This window comes from Taudactylus pleione, unplaced genomic scaffold (genome assembly GCF_031769625.1).
Source record: "Taudactylus pleione unplaced genomic scaffold, aTauple2 ptg000471l, whole genome shotgun sequence".
NCBI classification, from domain to species: domain Eukaryota; kingdom Metazoa; phylum Chordata; class Amphibia; order Anura; family Myobatrachidae; genus Taudactylus; species Taudactylus pleione.
The window spans coordinates 72,237-98,312 of record NW_028284873.1 but is presented as its reverse complement, the minus strand read 5'-3'; the positions used below and the strand labels follow the sequence as shown (position 1 = coordinate 98,312).

Here is a 26,076-nt window from a genome sequence, read left to right as displayed (position 1 = left end):
CAAGCAGCAGGAAATGAGCAACCAGGTTTTAGGTGACGTTGTGGGGAGTTAGGAGTAAATGATAATATAAGTAGGGGGAGGAGAAGCACGTGAGAGAAGAGGGCCCTGCTTGTTAGAGCTTACATTGTAAAGGGGAAGGGCAGACAGACAGGGGAGACACAGATGGGGTAGATAGTGAGGAAGGAGCATGGAGCAGTGGGTTAGGATATACGCTGCGGAATCATGTGTATAACATGACCTGATGTTATGTAAAAATGAAGTCCTTCATTCATCTATATCTATGACAGAAAATAGATTTTGTTTATGTGTTATTTACATGAGAGATGTACAAAATAAAGTTGTAGCACTTTAATTATTGTGTGTTACATTTTAGCGTCTACATACATCCTGACAGAAAATGCAGCTATTATGGGACTGTCCCGCCATCCTAATACAGTAGTGACTACTTTAGTCCCAGCTGCTGGGTTCTATGCCATGCTCCTGTGAGTGGGTGCATCTCACATGCTAGACCCACTCACAAATGGGTGCAGCCATGCCCAACATGATGTGGTCCCACAGGATGTTGCAGTACCCGGGCCCAGAATTTCTCTTGGCAGTCCTGGAGGTGACAGGCAGAACCAGAAGGGCATAGTGGTGGGGTTACAAGGACATGGAGAGAGGGAGGTGGTTGGGAGTGGAGGGACAGGAAAGGTGAGGGAAAGAAGCAGAGGGTTGGAAAGCAGACTAATGGGAGAAAAAAAAAGGGGGAACAACAAGTGGAGGAGACAAGAGGGGGAGGATAGGGATGGATAAAGTAGAGGATTATGTGGAAATAGAATATGGGGGGTATTTGAAGTAAGGGTGTTCATGCTGTGGACGAGGTAATAAGTGAGATGAAAACTGGAGTGGAGGCTGTGTGATATAGAGACAGTGTGGACTAAAGTTGTTAAATGATCAAAAATACATGTAAAAAGAACAGTGCCACTAATATAGGAGCGGAGCTCCAAAAGTGATATATAAAGGAGGTGTGTGAGTAGTGGGTGCAGGAATTAGTTATTAAACAAATGAATAAAGTGGATAGATGTGAGGCAGTTGGAAAAGGCAAAACAAATCAAATTTATGTAGTATGAGGACAAAATGACAATATACCAGACCTGATCCAGTCCGAAGTGTTATGATCAACAAAGATCAATCAACAAGAGCAGCAGATAGGGAAGTATTTGTAATGTCCAAGCAGTGAGTGCAGTAAGAAGTTTCCTGGATATGCATACAGCAGAACATGGGGATTTTGTTAATTCACATAAGTATGTTGCTTGTTGTTGTTCAGAAAGTGTTCTGGTTTGGAGTTTGTTTTCTTGGTAATGTTGTTTCGGGACAGCAAACCGTAAAAATTGTTGGTGAGATGGCTTAATCAGCATATGGAAGTACACACCCTGAATGTTTAGAATGTTAAAAAAAAAAATCCCCAGGTTTCATTGATCGTAGAATTTCCATACGGAACTTTGGTACACCGGTAACCCTGTTGAGGGTTTTCAGATTTACAATAGGGCGATGAGACCCATTCTGTTTCTGAACCAAACAAAATGGAATAATCATCCTTTCCCTGTTGAACCACAGGAACCAGGATTATCACCTCTGCCTGCAGCAGGGAGTAAATGGCCTCCTGTAGGGCCAAGATCCTAATAGACTCCAATGGAGGAGTAGGTGCAAAAAAATTCTGGGGAGGATGTCTCCGAAAAATGAGAGCATACCCCTGAAAAACCACTTCTCGGATCCAAGCGTCTATTATTGGATGCCGGTAGTCCGCAAATTGAAGAAGTCGGCCTCCAATGCCCCCCCAGAAGGAGACCCGCCCCATCAGGCAGAGTGTTTGTCGTCCGGCTTAAAAGCTGGACGTCTGGCCGATCAGGACCTCTTAGCTTGCTTGGTGGTTCTGCGAAAAATTCCTAGATTTTAATGTAGCTGTTGATGGCAGACCTGCAGAATTTGAAGCTGCCATAGTAGCCAGTATCTTATCTAATTCTGCTCCAAATAGTATATTTCCAAAGTAAGGATTCCAGAGCCTTCTTTCGTATCTGCTTTCCAGGACCTTAACCAAAAAGGTTCCACGAGCCACAACCGAAGTGGACGATGCATTAGAAGCTAGGAGCCCAGCATCTATTGCAGCTTTTCCCAAATAAGGCCCGATTCCCGTATGTGGGAGATATAGGTCAGCTGTTCTCTGGTAGCATTTGGAGTATCCTCCAATGCACCCGCCTATTCTTCAAAAACCTTGGACACACAAGCCCCAGCTGATTGAGTAACTGCTCTATATGATAAAATAGCTTCTTTAAGATACGTTTCAATTTTCCTAATCTGTAGGATCTTTAAGAGGAGATGCTGACAGAATAAGCAACATAGCATTCCTGACTACATGTGTCACATGAGAATCCAAGGTAGGAGGAACTTCCCACTTAGTACATTCAGTAGCTGGGAAAGGATACAAAGATGCTAATCTTTCCATCTATCCATGTTATTCCATGCCTCTTCCATCATTTCAGTGAGCCACCCTACCCTCAGATTTAGGAAACTTAGGTTTTACCATCTTCTTGTGTTTAAATACTGGAACCCTCACCAAAGAAAAGACATCCACTGTAGAAGGATGGTCCTCCTCTCCCGAGCTAGATTCTGGAGAAGAACCCGGCGCATCATCTGATTCCTCCGATGATGCGTCTGAATCTACATGCCTTAGCACCTACCAATCTGTTCGTAACAGCCATCATACTCTGACCTGAGTGGGTATAAACATCCAACCAGGAAGGATGTATAGGAGGGACAAACCTTTGATGTATCTGCGTCGGCAGTGGAGCTGCCAGGGGAGAGCCTTCCTACCCTAAGCTGCATCAACCAGCCAGGTACGCTGGCCTCATGGCAGCAGAGGAGTCTGTTGCCGATCCCCGGCGTCAGACGATAAGGCCCCGGTAGTCTAGTGAGGGAGTGGAAACACCGGGCCCTCACTGCAGTGGCTTCCGGTACATCTCCAGCGGCAGAAGCAAGGACTGCAGCACGCAATTCCCCGTAAGCAAGGAATCGTCTTACCGGACATCTCCGTGCGTCCGGTTGCAGACTGGGCCCCAGCATTGCTGCTAGCAAGATCTGCCGTGACCTTCCGAAATCACCAGAGATGTTACTGGTGTTGCGGCTCTGCGGAAGTAGATGAAGTGGCAGTGCAAGCATCTTAATGCAGATGCTCAGCACTGCTAACTCAAAAACATAGAAAATAAAACATAAAAGCAAAAGCCGTTACAAAGGTGCGTCTGAATCCTACCGCACCAAACAAACAACAATGCCTGTTGCCGGGGGCGTGAAATATATGGAGGACCAGAGGCATCCTGGGAGCTGAAAGCTTAAATGTTTGGTGCCTGGATCACTCAAACCACAATATCCCCATTGTATCCCTGTGGATCCCTATGGCCCTGAAGAAGAAATACAGAGGTACATGTCCTGCAGTTACACAACATTGAAGCACCCCATCCCTGGGTGCTTTGCCCTTGGAGAACCTGGTAAGCAATCCAGGGCAGTCCCCACACAACAGTTAGGAAAACTACTGTGTGCAATAAAAAGGGGAGTGCAATGAATGTGACCCCACCCCACAATAAGCGGGGAATTACAGACGAGGCATTTACTAAACTGTCAGATGAAACTGAAAAATCAAATGTACTCCCGAAAACAAAAGTATGCACACAGAAACATTTAATGTTGTACCAATGGACAATTACTGCTCAACAATCCATACCCCAGTCAAGGAGCATAGTGTATAACCTGACCGCAGAGGTATAGGGAGACAGGAGCCCTTTACTGCTCCCCAGAGACTAACTGAAGCAGGAACAGGGTAAAATGGCTCAGTTAGAGGGGAGAGAGGAGGGAGAATCCCTAAAGCATGGCTGTCGCAGTGAGTGATCCGGGGAGGGGCTGAATGGGGAGAGCCTACCTCCCCCTAGCTGAACCAGATCCCCCAGGGCAATGGCTGCTTTTAATGGAGCACCCCATTGCCTGTACCCTGGTGGTCTAGCGGAGGCCGCCCAGGCAGCCTGGGCGGCCAGCACCGCCGTTGGTCTCTCGCACCAGCGGTAACAGCTGATGCAGAGCGGCTCCCTCTAACCTCTGAGCACAGTCTGTGCTCCCTTACTGCAGAGCAGTGTCTACATGTTCCTTGCTCCTGTAGGGCACCAAGCTGAACTGGCCTGCCTGGGGCTGAGGGAGGGGTTGCTAGGAGAAGCTTAACTATTTGGTGCCCGGAATCCTCCTGCTTACCATATACCCATGGTCTAAGCCTGTGTCCCCTATGGATTGTGATGAAGAAAGTGTTTTGTCACGAAGAAGTGTGTATAAATGAATAGAGAAGTTCAAAGAAGGTCACACAAGTATCAGCCATGACTGATGAGAACATTGAGCGTGGACGGGAACAGATTCTGTTGGATAGACAGTGGATTATATTGCAAATCACTCTGGGTCATTCCACATCACCCAAAAAAAGAAAAAGAAAAATATGAAATGTCCACCACCCATCTCATATTTTTTTTTTTTAATTTTAGTTGAGAGGATGTCTAAACAACTATTTCTGCCAAATGTCTCGACTGTCTGACAATTAGTTGATTAAATAATTTACTAATCGCGGCTTCTTTATCCAGTTTATTTGAAGTATCATGGGTGGTTATTGAGAAATCACCATGAAATTTGTACCCCTAGGGTAACTTTTCCTCCCGAATCCAAATTACTTTATCTGCCTCATGTTTTGCATCACGGCAAAAATGCAAGTTTGTCAAATAGAATTTTAGCTGATTTTTTATGTAGTAGTAATTAGGGATGTGCAGGCTCGGATAGGTTCGAGTTTGCACGTGGAGTTCGGATTTTTCCCTCCAAAAAAACGGAACTCAGAAAGAGGCAAAACGTCATCTTACATGGACGAACATCATCATTCCTGAATGATGATGTTCGTCCATGTAAGATGACGTTTTGCCTCTTTCTGAGTTCCGTTTTTTTGGAGGGAAAAATCCGAACTCCACGTGCAAACTCGAACCTATCCGAGCCTGCACATCCCTAGTAGTAATGTATACCTTGTTTAAGCACCCCAAAAAAAATGGGACCCTTAATGTCGATTGAACCCAGCGTTTAATCCATTAGAAAAACGTGCGTTTTTTGCTGTCTCACGTTCTGCGTTACAGAAAGTAATTTGGTTTAGATTTTTGGATTCGGGGGAAAAACAAGAGATATGGTAAGAACTTACCTTTGTTATCTCTGTTTCTACGAAGTCCATAGAGTCCACAGGGTTGACCTTGGGGTATAGCTGGATCTGGATCCATGGGCACCACGCAGTTAAAGCTTTGCTGCTCCCAGGATGCACTTGGGTCCGTCCTCCTCTATACCCCGCCCCGGCCACAGACACCTCAGTTGGTAAGCAGCTAAGGCCGGAGGAGGAGACTAAACAGAGAGAAGGAAGACTGGAACACACAAGAAACCATACTCACAGAAATGGGAGACGGAAAACCGGTGACCAGCCACACAGCCCATTTGAAGCCAGGTGCGGGCGCCCTGTGGACCCTATGGACTTCGTAGAAACAGAGATAACAAAGGTAAGTTCTTACCATATCTCTTGTTTTCTACTTCAGGGTCCACAGGGTTGACCTTGGGGATGTCCCAAAGCAGTTCAACTAAGGGCGGGGACACTCCTGTGCTGAAAGGAGTACCCGGCGCCCGAAGGATGCATCCTGAGAGGCGAAGGTGTCAAACGCATAGAACCTCAAAAACATTTGAATTGAAGACCAAGTGGCCGCCTTACACAGCTGAACAGCGGAGGCGCCACGTCTAGCAGCCCAAGAGGGACCCACAGAACGAGTGGAATGAGCCTTAACAGAGGCTGGCACAGGTAAACCCTCCTGTGCATAAGCCTCACAAATAACGGAACGAAGCCAACGGGCTAACGTTTGCTTGTTGGCAGGCCAACCCCTCTTGTGAAAACCGAAGAGGACAAACAAAGAAACAGACTTCCTAACCGAAGCAGTCCGATCCACATAGATTCTAAGTGCCCGGACTACATCTAAGGAAGCCTCACCAGCTGAAAGATCAGGCTACTGAAAAGCTGGCACAACAAGTTCCTGATTAATGTGGAACTTCGAGACCACTCTGGGCAAAAACTCAGGACGAGTGCGGAGCACTGCTCTGTCCTGATGAAAAATCAGAAAAGGAGGGCAACAGGAAAGCGCCCCCAACTCTGACACCCTCCTGGCAGAAGCAATTGCTAGGAGAAAAACGGTCTTGAAAGTCAGCCACTTGAGGTCCACCGCCTCAAGAGGCTCAAAAAGATGACCCTGCAAGACCCGTAGCACCACCGCCAAGTCCCAAGGAGCCACAGGAGGCACGAAGGGAGGCTGTATCCTGAGAACACCCTGGAAAAAGGTGTGAACATCCGGTAGTGTAGCAATCAGTCGCTGAAACCACACGGACAATGCAGACACATGAACCTTCAGAGAGGCCAGGCGGAAGCCGAGGTCCAAACCTGATTGAAGGAACTCCAAGATTCTGGAAACCCGGAACACCTGAGGATCATAGTTTCTGGATTCACGCCACTGAAAGTAAGTGCGCCACACCCTGTGGTAAATCCGTGCGGAGGCAGGCTTGCGTGCCCTAAGCATGGTACCAATGACTGAACTGGAGAAACCCCTAGACCTCAAGACGGCTGTCTCAAGAGCCACGCCGTCAAAGACAGCCGACCCAGATCCTGGTAAAGGCAGGGCCCTTGAGACAACAGGTCCCGACGCTGAGGAAGAAGATACGGAGCGTCGATGGAGAGACACCTCAGATCGGAGTACCAAGGACGTCTGGGCCACGCCGGAGCAACCAGCACGAGCGTGCCGCCGTCCTGCTTGAATTTCCGCAGAACCCGAGGAAGTAAGGATATCGGAGGAAACAGATACGCCAGGTGAAACGTCCATTTCACCGACAGCGCGTCTACCAGACTGACGCCTGCGTCTCTTGTCCTTGACCCGTAAACGGGCAACTTGTGATTGTGACGGGAGGCCATCAAGTCCAGCTCCGGCAGCCCCCACCTGTCCACGAGTAGCTGAAACACCTCTGGGTGAAGCGACCATTCCCCGGGATGCACGTCGTGACGGCTGAGGAAGTCCGCCTCCCAATTGAGGACTCCGGGAATGAAGACTGCAGAGATCGCTGGAATGTGACACTCTGCCCAAGCAAGGATGCGAGACACCCCCGGCATTGCTGCCCGACTTCGAGTTCCTCCTTGGTGGTTGATATACGCCACCGTGGTGGCGTTGTCGGACTGCACCTGAACCGGCCGTCCGTAAAGAGCGGGACCGGACGACTGCAGGGCCCGATAAACCGCCCGCAGTTCGAGAATGTTGATGGGAAGAAGAGCTTCTTCCGCAGACCAACGACCCTGAAGTGACAACGAGCCGGTCACTGCCCCCCAACCCCGAAGACTGGCATCCGTCGAGAGCAGGACCCAGTCCAGGATCCAAAAGGAACGCCCCTCGATCAGATGAGCTGTCTGAAGCCACCAAGCCAAAGACTGCCGAACCTCCGGGGACAACACCAGCAACTGAGAGCGGATCCGGTGAGGTAACCCGTTCCATTCCGATAGAATCAGCCCCTGTAGAGGCCGGGAATGGAACTGGGCAAATTCCACCATGTCGAATGTTGACACCATGGAGCCCAAAACCCTCATAGCCGAATGGACCGACAGGCGGCAACTGCTCAGGCAACTGTGTATCCTCAGCTGCAGGGAGGAGACCTTCTCCGGGGTCAGGAAGATCCTTTGCTGCTGAGAATCCAGCAGGGCTCCCAAATGAACCATCCGCTGAGATGGAATCAGGGAGGACTTTTTCCAATTTATCAGCCACCCGTGCGCTTGCAGGCAAGCGACCGTCAAGTGGAGATGATGAAGCAGTACCTCCGGGGAACTCGCCAGCAACAGGAGGTCGTCCAGATACGGTAGTAGCCGTACATTCTGGTTCCGAAGATGTGCGGCCATGACCGCCATAATCTTCGTGAACACCCTCGGTGCCGTGGAGAGACCAAAGGGTAGCGCCCGGAACTGGTAATGGTGTTGAAGGATAGCGAACCTCAGATACCGCTGGTGCGAAGGTGCTATCGGAACATAGAGGTAGGCATCCTGGATATCCAGGGGCACCATGTAATCCCCCGGTTCCATCGCCAGAATGATGGAACGTAACGTTTCCATCCTGAACTTGGGAACTCTGAGGAATTTGTTCAGAGACTTCAAGTTGAGGATAGGGCGATGAGAACCATTGGGTTTCCGCACCAGAAACAGAGAATAGAACCCAGTCCCTCGTTGTAATGGAGGAACGGGAACAATGACCCCTGCTGTCAGCAAGGACTCTATAGCTTCCTGAATCTGTAAAGACTTCGTCGTATCCTGAGAAGGACTCGTGCAGAAAAACTGGTGGGGCGGTCTGTGCCGAAAAGACAGGGCGTACCCCAGGGAGACCACTTCTCAAACCCAGGCATCCGTGGTGGTATTGTGCCAGCACTGGGCAAATAGAAGAAGTCGGCCTCCCACTCTGGGGTCCCCCAGAGGGAGGCCCGTCCCATCAGGCAGAAGGTTTATCTTCCTGCTTGGAAGAAGGGCGCCTGGCACTCCAGGGCTGCTTCTTGGGCTTAGAAGCGGCCTTGGTCGTCGACTGCCTAGGGAAGGACTAACCTTTTGCCTTGCCCTGAACCCGAAAGGACCGAAAAGCAGAGCTCCGTACCTTGGTAGGAGCAGAAGCCGAAGGGAGGAAGGCTGATTTAGACTTAGCCAGAGTGTCCACAATTTTGTCCAAGTCTGGACCAAAAAGCAACTCCCCATTAAAAGGTAAGGCCTCCAGTCCCTTTTTGGAGTCAGCGTCAGCTCTCCAAGACCTCAGCCACAAAGACCGACGCGCCGACACAGCTGCAGCCGACACCCGAGAGGTTAGCAGGCTTGCGTCTAACGATGCCTCCCCAATGTAGGAAGCCGCATCCCTCATTTGACCTATCAACGCTCTCTGGATCTCCGGAGCATCTTCCGGAAAGGTATCCTCCAAAGCATTGGCCCAGCTCTCGATGGCCTTAGCCACCCAAGAGATGGCCATGGACGGACGGGCCACCGCCCCCGAGAGAGAGTAAATAGACTTCAAACAAGTCTCCACCTTCCTGTCCGTGGGATCCTTCAGGGAGGAGATCGACGGCAAAGGCAGCGTAGCGCTTTTAATTAAGCGGGTAACGTGGGAATCCACCGCTGGAGGAGTTTCCCACTTCCTGCAATGAGCGTCCGGAAACGGATAGTTCGAAGCCAACCGCTTCTGCGGTTGGAACCTCTCGCTGGGCAACTGCCAGGCCCCTGCCATATGATCCGTCAATTGATCGGACAGGGGAAAAACCGTCGAAGCTACCTTGGCCTTTTTAAAATTAGGGTATTTTGACCTGGGGGCGGGCACATCCTCCTCAATGTGAAGGATGGCCCGCACCGCCCTAACCAATGCCGGCACATTAATGGAAGACTTAGCCTCCATCTCCTGGGCCCCGGCATCCGAGTCAGTCTTCATGGATCTCCCCGTCATCCGAAGACACATCCGTGTCCGTGAACTGAGCCGCCGGTGAAGCCGGAACGGAACGCTTGGACGCCCGTGGGGGCAAATCACTGTGCAACATATGCTGAAAAGCCGAGGACGAAGCCGCCAGACTCTGAACAGAGCTGGAGAGGACGTCCACCCAAGGTGGGGGGTACTGCCTGAGGATACCCCTGAAAAGGTACCATCGACTGCTGCGGCACGGTGGGGGTTTGCACGTATACCGGCAAACCCCCATAAGGACCCACAGTCTGAGACCCGGGAGGAGACTGCACCAGACGAGTCACACCCGGGGAACGGGGCATGGTAGGCTGGGGCAACGCCCTAGAAGGGGCCGCAGTCGGGACCGCAAGTCGGTCCGCGATTGACGCCAGCACTTGCGTAAACATTGCCCACGGAGGATCCTGCGCCACCGGGGGTTTAGAGGGTCCAGGTACCAACTTGCACCGCCCGCACAGACCGTCCTCAGACAATTCTGCCCCGTCAACCCCTGCCGAACAGCGTCAGCAGGAAAACAACACAGGAGCCTCGGAGCGCTCATTCCCCTCATCAGACATGACACAAACTTTTTTCAAAAAAAGTGTCTCACCGAAACGAGGAAAGGCGTATAACACCCACGCACTCCCAAGTATGCAACCCAAACAGCCCACAAACTGGTACTGAGGAGCACACCGCAGTATGTGACGGACCTCACAAATACGTAGATTTATATAAGTGAGGTACACAGAAAGAACACCCCTCCCCCACGCACCTGCGGGCCGTAGGAGAAGGAAAGGGATAGGTAAAAAGCTGACAGTAAGTAGAAAATAAGCACAGACAGCAGCACTAGCAATAGTCACATACCATGCAGAGAAGTTATACTCACTGCACCTTCCGCTACAATCAACCTCCCAGATTCAGTGTCTGGGAGGGCTATAGCGCTGCGAACACTGTCCTAATCAGGGGAGAGGTACGCAGGGGGACTGGTCCACTGGAAGCCTGCCTGGGAGCTCTGCGATGCTGCCTGTGGAAGATGGCCGCCGGAGAGCTCTGAGGAGGAGTGGCCAGGAGATTACAGCCCAGCGACGCCAGCACACATGAGAGAAGGCGCACTGGGCTGAGGGGAGGAGCGCTGAAGCAGGGAAGGCTGCCTCCCCTGCTAGTACTAAACCCCCGGGGAAGCCGGTTCCCCGCCGGTACTTACACCCCGGGGGCCAGCGGACACGCGGGGTATGCCTGAAGAGGGGGAGCCCGCCGCCGCTACTAGCGCCGCCGGTCTGTCCCCAGAGACCGGCGGCATGAAGACTGCATTATCCCCGCGTGCAGCGCTGACAGCGCTGCACGCGGCTTACCTGGCCCCTTCAGTCCGGCAGCAGTCCTGGGGTGGTCCTGGAGCCACGCTAGCACTGACTCCGGGGTCCCGCTGCGATCCCCGGATCAGTACCGGCGTCGCAGCGCCAGCGGGGCTGTTGGAGCGGCAGCATAGACGTCCAGATGGACAGTCTGATGCTGCCGCTCTGAAGACAGTAAAAATAAAATAATAAAATCATCTTTTTTTTTTTTAAAATAAAGAATAAAGCTTAGGGGCTGCCCCACTGCGCAGGGTGACCCCACTCCGGCCGGGCACCAACTAAAACTGAGGTGCCTGTGGCCGGGGCGGGGTATAGAGGAGGACGGACCCAAGTGCATCCTGGGAGCAGCAAAGCTTTAACTGCGTGGTGCCCATGGATCCAGATCCAGCTATACCCCAAGGTCAACCCTGTGGACCCCCTATGGACCCTGAAGTAGAAAGTTACCTATGGGGTCCAAATTTCATGGAGAGTACTTAAACACCCGTGATTTTTCAAATAAACTGGATAAAAAAGCCACGATTAGTAAATAATTTAATAAACTAAAAAAAAACAATATTTAATAAATTGTCAGTCGAGATATTTGGTAGAAATAGTTGTTCTCAGATCATCTCAACTATAAAATTTCGTAGGACAAAGACTCACCTCTGATGAAGAGGTTAAGACCGGTGCATTCGTGGCTCGCAGCTCAACCGAAAACATTTTTTTTAATGAGGGAATACGAAATCTTGTTGACAAATAGACAAGGTATTGAAAAGCAGGGAAACTGTCAAAAAAATAATGTATGTCTTCTCTTAAAGTTGATTAAAAATAAACTCTACAGCCAGAGCACGGATAATTTTTGACTCGCGCTCGTATGTTCCTCCATCCTGGCAGGTGTGTCGCTCTCAACCCCCGGTGCTTCTAGCACACTAACTGTAGTTTGTTGCATCAGCTGTGCGCTAGAAGCACAAGAGCAGAGACACACCTCAAGCAGGATAGAGGAACTGCACATGTATATATATATATATATATATATATATATATATATATATATATATACACACACACACACACACCATTTACAGCAGGAGAGTAGCCAGTACTTCAGAGAACCAGTATTTTCAACAGTTTGCATGAACTATATATTGTTCATTCAGGAAAAAGGAGGTAAGCCAGAGCCTAATTCATTGTAATCACTTTTTTTGAGACTAACCACTACTGTCATATGGTTGGCAACTTTTCAAAGAATGAGAAGATACGGACCCTCGCGACTGAACAATTGGCTTGCAAAATCAACCAAGAATACAGTATTTCACCAAGATATTTCCTGAGGATATTAAGTGGAATTCTAACTTGTGTTCCATCCTATCTACTGGAAGCATCGCAGAACAGTTTGCAGACTTGTTATTCTGACACAAAGCTGCTGTTTCAAGCTTTACTTGGTAGTGAACGGAACTATAACAGAAAACAGATGTTGAAGCAAGACAATGACCTTAAAAACATAGCTTCTGAGTCAAACTCCAGACCTTAATACAATAGTAATTTTGGAAGAGCAATACAAGAAAGTCCACCTAATCCAAGATAAAGCACTTCTTTAAGGAGTGGGCCAAAATTCCTATAAACTGATGTGAAATACTGAACAGTTACCATTAACACTTTATTGAAGCAATTGCTGCTTTCAATAACGTACAGAAATTAAAAAAAAAAAAAAAGGATTATAGCTAAACAGCAAAACACAATTATAGACATGAGCGCAGCATGGCACAAGAATGAGCATTTTCTACCTCTCAAGTTAAAATCTTATTCAACAAGCAGACAGCAGTTGCTTTCATAAACCACCATGGTGGCATAAAATGCAGAACCATAATGGCCAGCGATCGCAAATACGCGCCATAATGCGTATTTTACCTGAATATGAGGGCTTGGGACTCACTTTTGGAGAATGTGTGGGTCCCCGGGAATGCGCTGCGCTGTCCAATCTTTTGGCTTCTGATTCAATGATGTCTCACTGGCCCGGCCAGGTAGGACTATACAAAGTGGAGGTGGAGCCAGACCTTTAGCAGCTTACCTCCTGGATGCTGCGTCCCCCAATACCACAGACGGACCCTTTCACGAGGACGGCCTCTGGCACTAGAGACACAAGCGGCTCCCGGCAACATAGACAGCCCCCAGCAGCATCCAGAGTGAGGATGTCCCTCTGAACCACAGGCGTTGTGAGCGTAGCCCCCCGCACCAGGATGCGAGGACGGCATTCCCTGGTAACACATATGGCCCCTAGCGGCATCCGACGCGAGAATGGCCCCCAGCACTACAATGACAGACGGCTCCCAGGGTGAGGACAGCCCCGGGCAGCATATTGCAAAAGTGGACCAGGCTCCCAGCTATATGAGGAGCTGTGAGAAGACACTGTGCTGCACTCCATGACCTGGAGGATAATTCAAGTAAGTTTATTAAGCGGGTGGGGGTTGGTTTGGTGCTGTGAGGGGTCCCTGGGACCCAATTTTTTTTTTTTTCACTCAACGCTATCACTAATGGCGGCAGTAACAATTAAGTCATGGGCAAACAAAAGAAAATATCACTGAACTGCAGACAAAGTCAAAAGTAAAGTAGTTTCTTGGTCGACAGTAGAAGTACACGGATGAGAATGGCCTTACTAAAAGCTTTTTCTACTGTTAGTACAGAAGTTAGGACTCCTTCAATAGATCACTTCCCAACTTCTCAAACACCAAGGTAACCCAAATTTATTTACATCATGGGGACACCAAAACAAAGAGCATACATGTTATGGCAATCCCATGCAACTTTCAACTAGGGTATGTGTTCACTCCTTTTTCACTCACTGCCAGTACTGTACAAGAAAGGGGCAGTAGTGGACAGTTTGGACACACCAGCTGTGCTTTGCCGTGGCTTGGTGAATGCTTGCTGAACAGCCTTGGACTTTGCCACTTCAGTCAGATCTCCAGTATCAAGGACAGATTCCAAATCAGAACCCATTGAGGGAATGGAGATTGAGGGGTCAAGGGAGTCCATGACAAAGCAGTTGAGCTAATTTTTTAAAGACAGACAAAATATTTATATATATTTTTTTTATTTGCTATAGGATGTAAAAAGACCTTTGTTCTGTGGCGAAAAAAAAAAAAAGTATTTAACCCTGTTTTGCTACCACACCGCAAAATTTGAACTTTCTTCAGGATGAGTTAAAACTAGGCTTGCTATATCATCCCTTTAATTCAGGTTACGTGAATTACAGATTTTGTGGATGATTAATACCAGGTGAAATGGAGACTTTAAGTCAGGCAACCACAGAATCTGTGCAATTCATGTGTCCCAAATTAAATGGATGATATGGCAAGCATATATAAAACAGTTATGCAGACAACACATTTCATGACCAGTTAATGAGATAGTATGTGCAGTGTTTGCAAATACGTGCTATAGCGCGTATTTTACCCTATATTGGGCATTGGGGACTCACTTTTTTTTTTAAAGTAGCCGGGTACCCGGGGACGCGCTGTGCTGTGGCCAATCCTCGACAGCTGATTGCAACACAGCGCGTCCCCCTGCAGAGAAAGACAATGCCGTCTGTTATAGCAGCCAATGAGAGTCAGACTCTCATTGGCTGCTGATGTGGAAAGCCGTGCTGGGATCAAGTGTCTGATCCCAGCATCGCCACAGCAACCGTGCCAAGCGCTGGGAGAGTGTGTTTGTTCCCAGCGCAGGGTAAGCCACCACGGTACCTGGTAAAGGGACCGCCTGGTCCCTTCCACCAGCGTCGGCAGTAAAATGGCGATGGGAGACGCTTGGCTCCGGGCGCAAGCTGAGCTGCCCGGAAGCTAAGAAGCGGCGGCGGTTGTTTGGCACTGGCCGCGAGACAAACACGTCTCGCGGTCCAGCAGCCAATAGGAGGCAGATGCGACGAGCCAATCGTGCCTTACCGCGTCATAGCCCCGCCCACTCACGGCGTCTTGAAGTAGACGCAGCTGAGCGGGAAACTTCAGTCCAGCGGCGGCGAAGAGTGAAGACCTCCCAAATAAAAGAGAAAAGAGTGGCGTGGCAACAGTTCCGGTAGCCACGCAAGAGGCCAGAAGACGGCGTGATCAAGGAGGAAAACAGGAAGAGGCGGCGCCAGTGGCAGAAGAATGAAGCTGAGGAACGAAGAGGACTGCGGGGGTGGAAAGAAAAAGAGCTAACAAAGCTCCTCCCCGCAGCCTCTTACACCCTACGGGTAGGCGGCCTTGGGCCACCGTTATTTAACCTCTCCCTAGACCACCAGGGTTGTCGGGCACAAGGCCCAGGCTACATAGGGGGCATTAGGCCCAATTGAAGGTGAGAGTGACCTGGGCATTAGGCACAGATAACTAAAGGGCAAATAGGGGGTCAACACTACTGGGGGCACCGCATAGGTGGGGGGGATCAACTACTGGGGGCACCGCATGGGGGGGTCAAATACTGGGGGCACCGCATAGGGGGGGGGTCAACTACTCAGGGCACCGCATAGGGGGGGGGGTCAACTACTGAGGGCACCGCATAGGGGGGGGGGTCAACTACTGAGGGCACCGCATAGGGGGGGGGGTCAACTACTGAGGGCACCGCATAGGGGGGGGGGTCAACTACTGAGGGCACCGCATAGGGGGCGGGGGGTCAACTACTGAGGGCACCGCATAGGGGGGGGGGGGTCAACTACTGAGGGCACCGCATAGGGGGGGGGGGTCAACTACTGAGGGCACCGCATAGGGGGGGGGTCAACTACTGAGGGCACCGCATAAGGGGGGGGGGGGAGAACTACCACTACTGGGGGCACTGCATAAGGGGGGGGGGGGGGGGGACTACCACTACTGGGGGCACTGCATAGAGGGGGGGGGTTTGAGACTACCACTACTGGGGGCACTGCATAAGGGGGGGGGTTTGAGACTACCACTGCTGGGGGCACTGCATAAGGGGGGGACTACTGCTGGGGGCACTGCATAAGGGGGGGGACTACTGCTGGGGGCACTGCATAAGGGGGGGACTACTGCTGGGGGCACTGCATAAGGGGGGGACTACTGCTGGGGGCACTGCATAAGGGGGGACTACTGCTGGGGGCACTGCATAAGGGGGGGGACTACTGCTGGGGGCACTGCATAAGGGGGGGACTACTGCTGGGGGCACTGCATAAGGGGGGGACTAATGCTGGGGGCACTGCATAAGGGGGGGACTAATGCTGGGGGCAATGCATAAGGGGGGACTAATGCTGGGGGCAATGCATAAGGGGGGGACTAATGCTGGGGGCAATGCATAAGGGGGGGACTAATGCTGGGGGCAATGCATAAGGGGGGGACTAATGCTGGGGGCAATGCATAAGGGGGGGACTAATGCTGGGGGCAATGCATAAGGGGGGGACTAATGCTGGGGGCAATGCATAAGGGGGGGACTAATGCTGGGGGCAATGCATAAGGGGGGGACTAATGCTGGGGGCAATGCATAAGGGGGGGACTAATGCTGGGGGCAATGCATAAGGGGGGGACTAATGCTGGGGGCAATGCATAAGGGGGGGACTAATGCTGGGGGCAATGCATAAGGGGGGGACTAATGCTGGGGGCAATGCATAAGGGGGGGACTAATGCTGGGGGCAATGCATAAGGGGGGGGACTAATGCTGGGGGCAATGCATAAGGGGGGGACTAATGCTGGGGGCAATGCATAAGGGGACTAATGCTGGGGGCAATGCATAAGGGGACTAATGCTGGGGGCAATGCATAAGGGGACTAATGCTGGGGGCAATGCATAAGGGGACTAATGCTGGGGGCAATGCATAAGGGGACTAATGCTGGGGGCAATGCATAAGGGGACTAATGCTGGGGGCAATGCATAAGGGGACTAATGCTGGGGGCAATGCATAAGGGGACTAATGCTGGGGGCAATGCATAAGGGGACTAATGCTGGGGGCAATGCATAAGGGGACTAATGCTGGGGGCAATGCATAAGGGGACTAATGCTGGGGGCAATGCATAAGGGGACTAATGCTGGGGGCAATGCATAAGGGGACTAATGCTGGGGGCAATGCATAAGGGGACTAATGCTGGGGGCAATGCATAAGGGGACTAATGCTGGGGGCAATGCATAAGGGGACTAATGCTGGGGGCAATGCATAAGGGGACTAATGCTGGGGGCAATGCATAAGGGGACTAATGCTGGGGGCAATGCATAAGGGGACTAATGCTGGGGGCAATGCATAAGGGGACTAAAGGGCATTAATGTGCGGCATAATGTGTAAAGGGCATTAATGTGCGGCATAACGTGTAAAGGCCGGGCATGGCTATGTGGCATCATTTGTAAGGGCTATTACTGCATGGCATAATGTGTAAAGACCGGGCATTAATGTGCAGCATAATTTTTAAAAACAGGGCATGGCTGTGTGGCAAAATGTGTAAAGACCGGGCACTGCTGTGTGGCAGAATATGTAAAGGGCATTCATTTCTCTGCATAACGTGTAAAGGCTGGGCATGGCTGTGTGGCATCATTTGTAAGGGGTTAGGGGAGGTCTGAGAAGCACATGGGGAGCTCTAAAGCAAATTATGATCGGACCCAGAAATGGTCAGGTAGGACCCCAATTTTTTAAAGTGGAGGGTCCATGGGACCCACATATTTTGTCACTCACCGCAATCACTGATGTGTCTGTACCCTTGACCATGTTTTATAGCAACAAAACCAATAATGTCTGCTGATTTGGTTTTATGTTTGTTGTAGTATTTCTGAGATGTGATGGTACAATGGGGCTAATTCAGAGATGTGCACTAACCATTCTACGCCGGCGCAAAATCCGTACTGTGTATGTGCAATACTAGTCCTGTGTGATCGCACACACTGCAGCAACAGATGGTCCATGATTAACAGTCTGCTGCAGTTTCTGGGTGGGTAGGGGGGCGGCATTGGCCTCCGTTTCCCCAAACGGAGGCTTGTAGCCCCCATTGGGGGAGAGGGAAGAGGCCAGAATCTCCGTTGGCTGACGGAGATTTCCTGGCCTCTTTTAAGCAACTGCGTTCGCCAGCATGAGTGACTATGGTCACTCAACTGGCAGAGGACCATGCAGATGTTTAGTGTTCCCGCTAGGCTGTTTTAGCAGGGCCCCTGTCGGCACCCAGAGTCCCTGCCCGCGATCTACCAGGAACGCTAGGTCTGATGCTGGTCTCTCCCTTGCCAAGTACCGGGCGCGCTACAGTTATGGCGTGACCAGCCCCAAATACCTACTTGATGCAGATTTCTACCTCACACCTCAGGAGGGTGCAAGGAGAAATCCATGATAAGTGCAGCCTCTGGGCAGGTCTAATTTGTCGTCTTGTGTTGTATGTGCAAAAGTATTATATGCTGCTTAAGATATTTGGACAAATCCATACAGCCTATTCCCTAGGTTCAGTACACCTGTTTATACTCTACAGCAGTACCACACCACATGTATACTGAATAGGCTTTTGTTTAGCTATGGCACAGCTTAAGCCGAGTACACACTAATTCTTAGTCCGACATGCAGATATTTGGTCGTTGGCCTGAGAATTGTTTAGTGTGTATGCTGCTCTAGGGCCCGTCGGAAAGGCATCATTCAGACTTTGTAGCGTGTACAGAGTTTGCCCTGTTTTAAGTCAGGTTATTGTTTGACACACAGAAATTATTGTGTAGTGTGTGCACTCCACATCTGGTGTTATCAGGATCATTTTGATCGTTGAAATTTGTCTAGTCGTTAGCAAATCTGTCAAGTGTGTGTCTAGCTTTAGCCAGATATCTGTACAGGGTACACAGATGCACACTGCAGGTGGTTTTGAGAGATGAGGATTGCAGATGTAAGGTAGATTGTAAAAGTGTGTACAGCCATGGCCAAAAGTTTTGAGAATGACACAAGTATTGGTTTTCACAAAGTTTGCTGCTTCAGTGTTTTTAGACCTTTTTGTCATATGTTACTATGGTATACTGAAGTAAAATTACGAGCATTTTGTAAGTGTCAAAGGCTTTTATTGACAATTACATTAAGTTTAGGCAGAGAGTCAATATTTGCAGTGTCGACCCTTCTTTTTGAAGACCTCTGCAATTCGCCCTGGCAAGTTGTTAATCAACTTCTGGGCCACATACTGACTGATGGCCGGCCGCCCATTCTTGCCTAATCAATTCTTGAAGTTTGTCAGAATTTGTGGGGTTTTTGTTTGTCTACCCGCCTCTTGAGGATTGACCACAAGTTCTCAATGAGATTAGGGACTGGCGAGTTTCCTGGCCATGGACCCAAAATTTTAATTTTTTGGTCACTTGGAGCACCTTGCCATAAACTATCATGCTGGAAAAGGAATTGTTTGACACCAAACTGTTCTTGGATGGTTGGGAGAAGTTGCTCTTGGAGGATGTTTTGGTACCATTATTTATGGCTGTGTTCTTAGGCAAAATTGTGAGTGAGCCCACTCCCTTGGCCAAGCAGCAACCCGACACATGAATGGTCTCAGGATGCTTTACTGTCTTAAAGGTTGAAGACCCCTGTGCTAGGGCATCGGTGAAATCTAAAGGTGCCTACACACATAGCGATGTGCTCACAATCCCACGATGTGTACAATTTCCCCCTGAACTCTCCCCGGGAGCTGCCCGGCAGTCGTGGGCACGATTTGGTCTGAAAAAGCTGCCAATTTGACACACGATCTATCGTGCCTCCTAAACTATCCAGTGCATCGTGACTTGAGATTGTCAGATCTGCCCTACAGCACGGCAGATCTGAAGATGCGATGTGCAACCTGCGGGGACACGCTTCACATCGTGATAGTGAGTGGGGATTCACGATTTCATTTTGGCCTATTTTACACGACTTGTAGTTCCGATGCATCAGAATCGGCCAGATAGGGTAAAATATCGCCATGTGTGTAGGCACCTTAACATTTTAGATTTGCCAATCACGATCAAAAGATGATCATGATAAAAATCCCTGATTTGCTTTTCACGAAGAATATCAGATTTCCTGACAGATCGAGATCATCAATTGCCGCAGATCTGCATTTCCGACCAGCGATTCCGGTCGGATTGTGGAATCGATGACACAGATGCCTGATGTATGGGGACCTTACATTACTCTTCAATTATTTTGAAGCAGTAAAGTGAATGCCTCATACTGAGCCTTTTATAGCACTTTGAGGGGGGAATTCAATTTAATGCGAATTGAATAGCGCCGGGAGCTATTCAATTCAGTGCACTGTGTGGTCGGAGAATGCCGGTTATCGCGCCTTAACAAGGGTATTAAAACGCGGTAACCGGCATTCTCTGACCAAAGTGCCGGGTGCGCGGCTGTTAGTGCCGCACTATGCAGAAAAACAGCTGCGTGCCCGGCACTTTAGTCGGATTTTTCCTCGCATCCCCAGGGGGATGCGAAAAGAAATCCTTAGCCCGCCCAAACAGCGCAGTGTATTGAAAAGCTTTGGGAGCTCCCTCCCGTCGCTATGCAACATCGCATTGAATTGAATTCCCCCCCTTAGGGATCTTAACCCAGTGCTACATACTTTTAACATAAGATACTGTTGAGCCTTTGCAAGAATTTTCTCACAAGTGGCTTACATTTAAGGACGGTGGAAGGAGCTTACCATATGGAACAATAATATTTTTTTAAAGATTAAATTATGGTATCGATTCATAGACAATATTTTTAATTTGGGAAGGTAGTGATACAGATCTTAAGATGTTTTGTGATATTCTAAACGAGAATGTTTTTAATATTAAATTGGTCTTTAATATTAGTAACACTGAAATTAACTTTTTAGACCTATGTATATATGTAGAGAATGGTGAATTAATGACCAAGACGTACTGTAAACCAACAGATGGTTACTCCTAGTAGAAATGTACGAGTTACTATCATCCTACGTGGATAAAAAAAATGTCCCTAAGGGGCAAATAAGACTGATTAGACGAAATTGTATAGATATAAAAGTGATTGAAGAACAAGCGGAGAACCTTAAACAAAAATTTGTACATAAGGGATATGAGGAAATTATCATAGACAAATATATTGGAGATGTCAAGAAGATGGAAAGAAATTTGTTATTAATCCCGAGGAAGAAGGGAAATGTGGAGGATTTTCCTCAATCATTCATATCATTTAATGGCCAACATAAGGAGGTGGAAAAAATTGTAAACAAATATTGGCACCTTCTCCATAGGGACCCGGTATTGGAACCTGTGATATCAAAAGAACCAAAATTCATATATAGGAAGGGCCCCAATTTGAAGAAGTTAGTGAAGAGTGCCATCCCCCCCAAAAAAAAAAAAAAAAAAAATCAGGAAGAGTTAAAACAGTGGGTTTCCACAAATGTGGGCTATGTCTAATGCTGGGCATACACTACCAGATAAAATGCCTGTCAGACCGACAGACATTTTATCTGGCAGCCTGCCAGCCGCAGAAGTCGCCGGCATACACTGTGAGAAATCTCACAGTGTATAGCCCGACATCCGCGCTCCGCCCCCGGGGGAGGAGACATTTCCCTGTTCCTTCCGCAGGATTCAATATAGAATTCGCGTTAAAATGGTTCCTATTAATTATATCCATTTTTATAGATTTTTAATAATTATCTTTTATTTGGTATTCTGCACATCCTGTTTCATTCATTATGTATTTTATATTTATTGGATTGTATTTATTGAAGTGTATTTAAATATGTTTATTGAACACACTGAGTGTATGTATAACTACACTCCCACCACCTCTAATATGAACACCCATTATACCACGAGAGATAGATATGAATATCATAGGCTAATTTATTCAGTAGCAGGAGTCGGGGGGTTACCACGGCAACGTAGCAGCGCAAATCCGGATATATAATCACGTGGGATGTGGGGTCTGTTAGTGAAGATCCCCTGGGCAACGCCGACGCATGCGCCCTGTGTTGGAGGACGCACCCGAAGTTGTGCAGAGGGGGAGGAGTCACTGGTATGATACCAGAAATAGGAAGTACATGCGTTCCACATAGTGGAACGCACGCGAGCATAAACAATGAAAGCCATCTAATCAGCATCCACGATTCCCATGACAACTTCTACCGGGAAAGGTATGAGGGTTAGTCAGGACACTTGGTGATCCAAGCAAGTTGGGATAATAGGAGGTAATGACCAATAGGAGTGAAGATAGGGTATATACACACAAGGAGGAGCCACTAGAGAGAGACACACCTTGCTTGACAAAGGCCTAGAGTGCCGAAACATGTTGATGAGTGAAGGAGGACAGTAATCCAGGTGAGGCAAGCTATTGATCTTACAGGTTATCCAGTGCCTATACCCGGGAGGTTGCTGGCTACATTTTCATATATGCTTGGTAGGGTGTGATTATTGAGCACCCCATTCTATCTGGTACACTGCTTTACCTTATGTTTATTTGTGGCTTTTATTGTTGCTATTTTCTTGATGTTTTAAACCATATTATTATTATTATTAAACAATACTGCACTATATATACCCTTATTTTTTCAAATATTTATACACGGAGAGGTTAAGGAGGATTTACCAACATCCTTCAGAGGAATCTGAAAAGTGGAAAAATAAGAAGATTTATATAACTATACATAGAGAAGAGACAGGAGCGATACCTTGAGATTTTATTACACCAGAGGGTGCGCACAATTGCAATTACTTTTTTTTTCTGTATTACAATTAAGGCGTTGGGAAGTCAAATGTGTATACCTTTGCTAGCCATACTGCTACAACCTTCCCTGTTCAGATCAAAAACCACTGATCGGTGATCAGTCGGGGAATCAGGGAAATTCAACATGTTAAATTCCCCGACACTCAGATTCCATCCATTTTCGGATCAGAACCGGGGAATTGAGATTGATGGATTTTTCTGATCCCCCAACCCCAGCAGATACAGGTAAGATGTATGGGCCCCATTACAACAGGAAGAGAGTAATAAAAGTGCATTCTTTAAAAGTGGCGGCAACCTCCTAAACATGTGGGGGATTAGGCAACAGGAGAGGATTTATGCAAGGCAGCAGGGTGGTCATCACTAAACTAGATATTTTCTGTATGCGATATCTGTAGTTGATGCTCAGCTTTGAAGGAACATCCTTTAAACCAGGGACGGGGAACCTCCTGCCCGGGGGCCGTATCAGGCCCTCAGAATCATTTGGTCTGGCCCTCTGAGTTTTTTTCTGCTAGCCTCATCTGGCTAGCAGGGTGCCTAGAATGGCACCCTGCAGCCAGAATCTATGCAGCAGTGCCGCCTGGAGCATCCTTAGGACACTTCAGATGGTCACACCGCTGCCCTTACAGCTCCTCGGTACATCCTCAGGATGCTCCATGCATTGCTGTAATCACTGTGGATTGTGGCCATGCTCCCGTGTGACATCATGCGGAGGGGGCGTGGCCAGCACCAGGCTCACGAATAATGTTATGTATATCAAAATGACCCTCTGCAGAAAAAAGGTTCCCCACCCCTGCTTTAAACTAACAACAAACTGTCTTTTTTTGCAATTTTCACTTAATTATACCTAACCCATACTCTACGTTTAGCTACTAATTCGGTAAATTCAATCCTTACGGTTGCCATTGATTTCAAAATTAAATGGATAATTTTTACTATTACATTTCCTTAACCCCTTCAATGTTGAGCATTTTCTTACTCTCGTGCCAAGTAACATTTTTTACATTTGCACTCATATTACTATTAACTTTTATTTATACACAAAGTGCCTACAGCACCATACAGGGTAAAAATGTAAACATTTCAAATTAACAAAGTATCATTACATAAGCATAATACACAGGCAGTAGACCCCATTATAAGTGCAATATCAGTTGTTGTTTTTTGTTTTTATATTTGCAGTACCCACACAAATTACACATTTTTCCAGAAGACCTGGCATTTTCAGAAAATAGAATTAGTCTTTTTGCTCTTAACACATTAAATAAGTTTTAACTAAAATGGCCAAAGACTTTTTTTTTCAATATATAAACTTAAAGTAACTTTTTAAAATAATCACCTCTAATACATACATTGTGGGCGATTCAATTCAGCACAACTGACCGTCCTGTTAGCCCAACTAAAGGATTTCTTTTATAGATTGTAAGCTTGCGAGCAGGGCCCTCCTACCTTTATGTATGTCTTGTATGTATGTCTTTTACAACCAAGTAAAATGTTAATGTTGACTCAAATTGTAAAGCGCAACAGAATTAACTGCGCTATATAAGAAACTTAATAATAAAATGCTTACAGTGTGTAGGAATAATATGGCAGTCCAATAAGGACTACAATGTTTTTCAACTAGAAAATCTACCACATTAAATGAGAGCCCTTTTTTCTTTGACACAAGGGGGTAATCTGGCCTTTAGATTTTATTTTTTGTGTACTGTCTTAGCCATTGTCTGGTGATCACTAAACAATAGCTGTTAAAGAGGCCAAGTCATTTGAAAGAGAGAGCATTAAGAGGGTGGTAGAGCCCTCCCATACATAGACCGAAAATGTATGTTTTCTGTAGCAGAGGGTATTGTCGTCTGGCGATAGCTACCAAGCATGCCGTAGCTTTTGAAAGAGTGAATCCCCGCTTGCAAGGATGAAAGGGATCATAGTACCCCAACACCAATATACAGAAATGTGTTGTTTCTATAGTACTATGTAATGTTGTGTGGTAATTCACTGATGTAGTAAGAGGCCTCAACAAATGAAAGGGAAATTTATGGAAGATGAGTAGGGACGTTGTTGCACAGCACTTCCTGATCATCTCCCTGGCTGTCTGCATGAGAGGGGGTGGGGGTAGGTAATGGGAGTTTGGTGCAAGCATAAACTTAGCAGCATGGTTAATTGAACAGCTCCGGAAACGCCATCCTAGGGCTATTCAGCATCACATTGAATCACACCGATAAATTTTATCTAAAATGAATCATATGTTGCCTGCATTCATCCTAAATCTACCAAGGGTATTTCTATTCATGACAGCAGCAGCCATAGACTAATTTAATTTTTTGCTCTATACATGCTGACCAGTAAGGGCGGAATTCAATTGTTTTTGCACGCCCAATATCCCGTCTAAAGTGACAGGAGATCACGGGGCACTATTCAATTGATGGCAGTCACAGTCATTGAGGTGTAAAACAGCTAAACCCAACCAAAGTGCTGGACGCAATAGTGAAAAGTGCCGATTTGTTGCCCAAACGAGTTACTTTTCATGCATTTCAGCTCACCACCCAGGGGGTGGGAGCTGAAATGCCGGCGCCAGCAGCAGATCACACCCGGCAGGAGCAACAATTGAATAGCTCCGTCAGGCACGAGGGGGAGACCGCTGCCTGCGAAAAGAATTGAATTCCGACCCGTCTGACCCCAGCTAATACATGTACATGGTTGGTAACTTGTGGAGCTATACCAGTGGCCCTGCCTGAGTGACTGGCTTTCATTATACCCCATCATTAATGGGCAGAAATCGACCACTTTTATTGTCAGTGCTGCATCGCTCCTAAGGATGTCTCTCTATACAGTATGGGTTACCTCCGTTATGTAGCATCTGCCTAGTGCTTCCATCATCAAGCTACACGGAGATCACCTGTGCTAATGTGAGGCGAGAACAGGACGTAGTAATGCCACCCGCGGCCTCAGCATCGCACAGCCGGGGTTACCTACCTCTTGTCTCCTGTAGGCTGTTCCGGGGACACAAACACACAACACGCAGCAGTGCGGCGGCAATAAGCCGGAGTGTCGCACTCACCTCAGCCAAAGCCGGCGAGACGGCCGCGATGCCCGGATGCAGGAGGAGCCCCGGGCCCCGTGTGACTATACAGGCACGATGTTGCGGTGACGGTCACCCTCGGGCTGCGGGGGGAGATTACGGCGACGTCACAACAGCAGTGACGCAGCAGTCAGGCAGGGAACGGAATCCGCGAGATCAAACCCCGACACCCTTCGCGCGTGTACGTGCTTCACCAGCGCACACGGTAACGCGTGACACTACGCCCCCAGCGACGTCACTACGCCCGGCCGGGGAGGAGCTATGCAGCCTTCTGCCTGTTATTGTTGTGTTTTTTTTTTTCTAAAGTAAAACTTTATTGAGTAGGGACTAGCGAGCGACGTCTTCACACAGAGTAAATTATACTCCAAATGTATGTTGCTTGTTATTGCTTGTCGCAGTCATTTGTAATATGTCCAATTGTGGTGTTTCCATTACCAGTTAAACACACTGCGGTTCATTCTATTATGGGTGA

At 48.3% G+C, this 26,076-nt stretch overlaps 1 protein-coding gene across 1 annotated transcript in view; it reads right to left on the bottom strand.

Annotated features, from left to right (window-relative positions):
* The window catches only part of G3BP2 (G3BP stress granule assembly factor 2), a 109,045-nt gene extending 83,200 nt beyond the window's left edge, over positions 1–25,845 (bottom strand). Inside the window, exon 1 of the mRNA XM_088448896.1 lies at positions 25,584–25,845. The gene's annotated coding sequence lies outside the window, so the exon portion shown is untranslated. The remainder of the gene's footprint in view (positions 1–25,583) is intronic.
* Between the last annotated feature and the right edge of the window lie 231 nt (positions 25,846–26,076).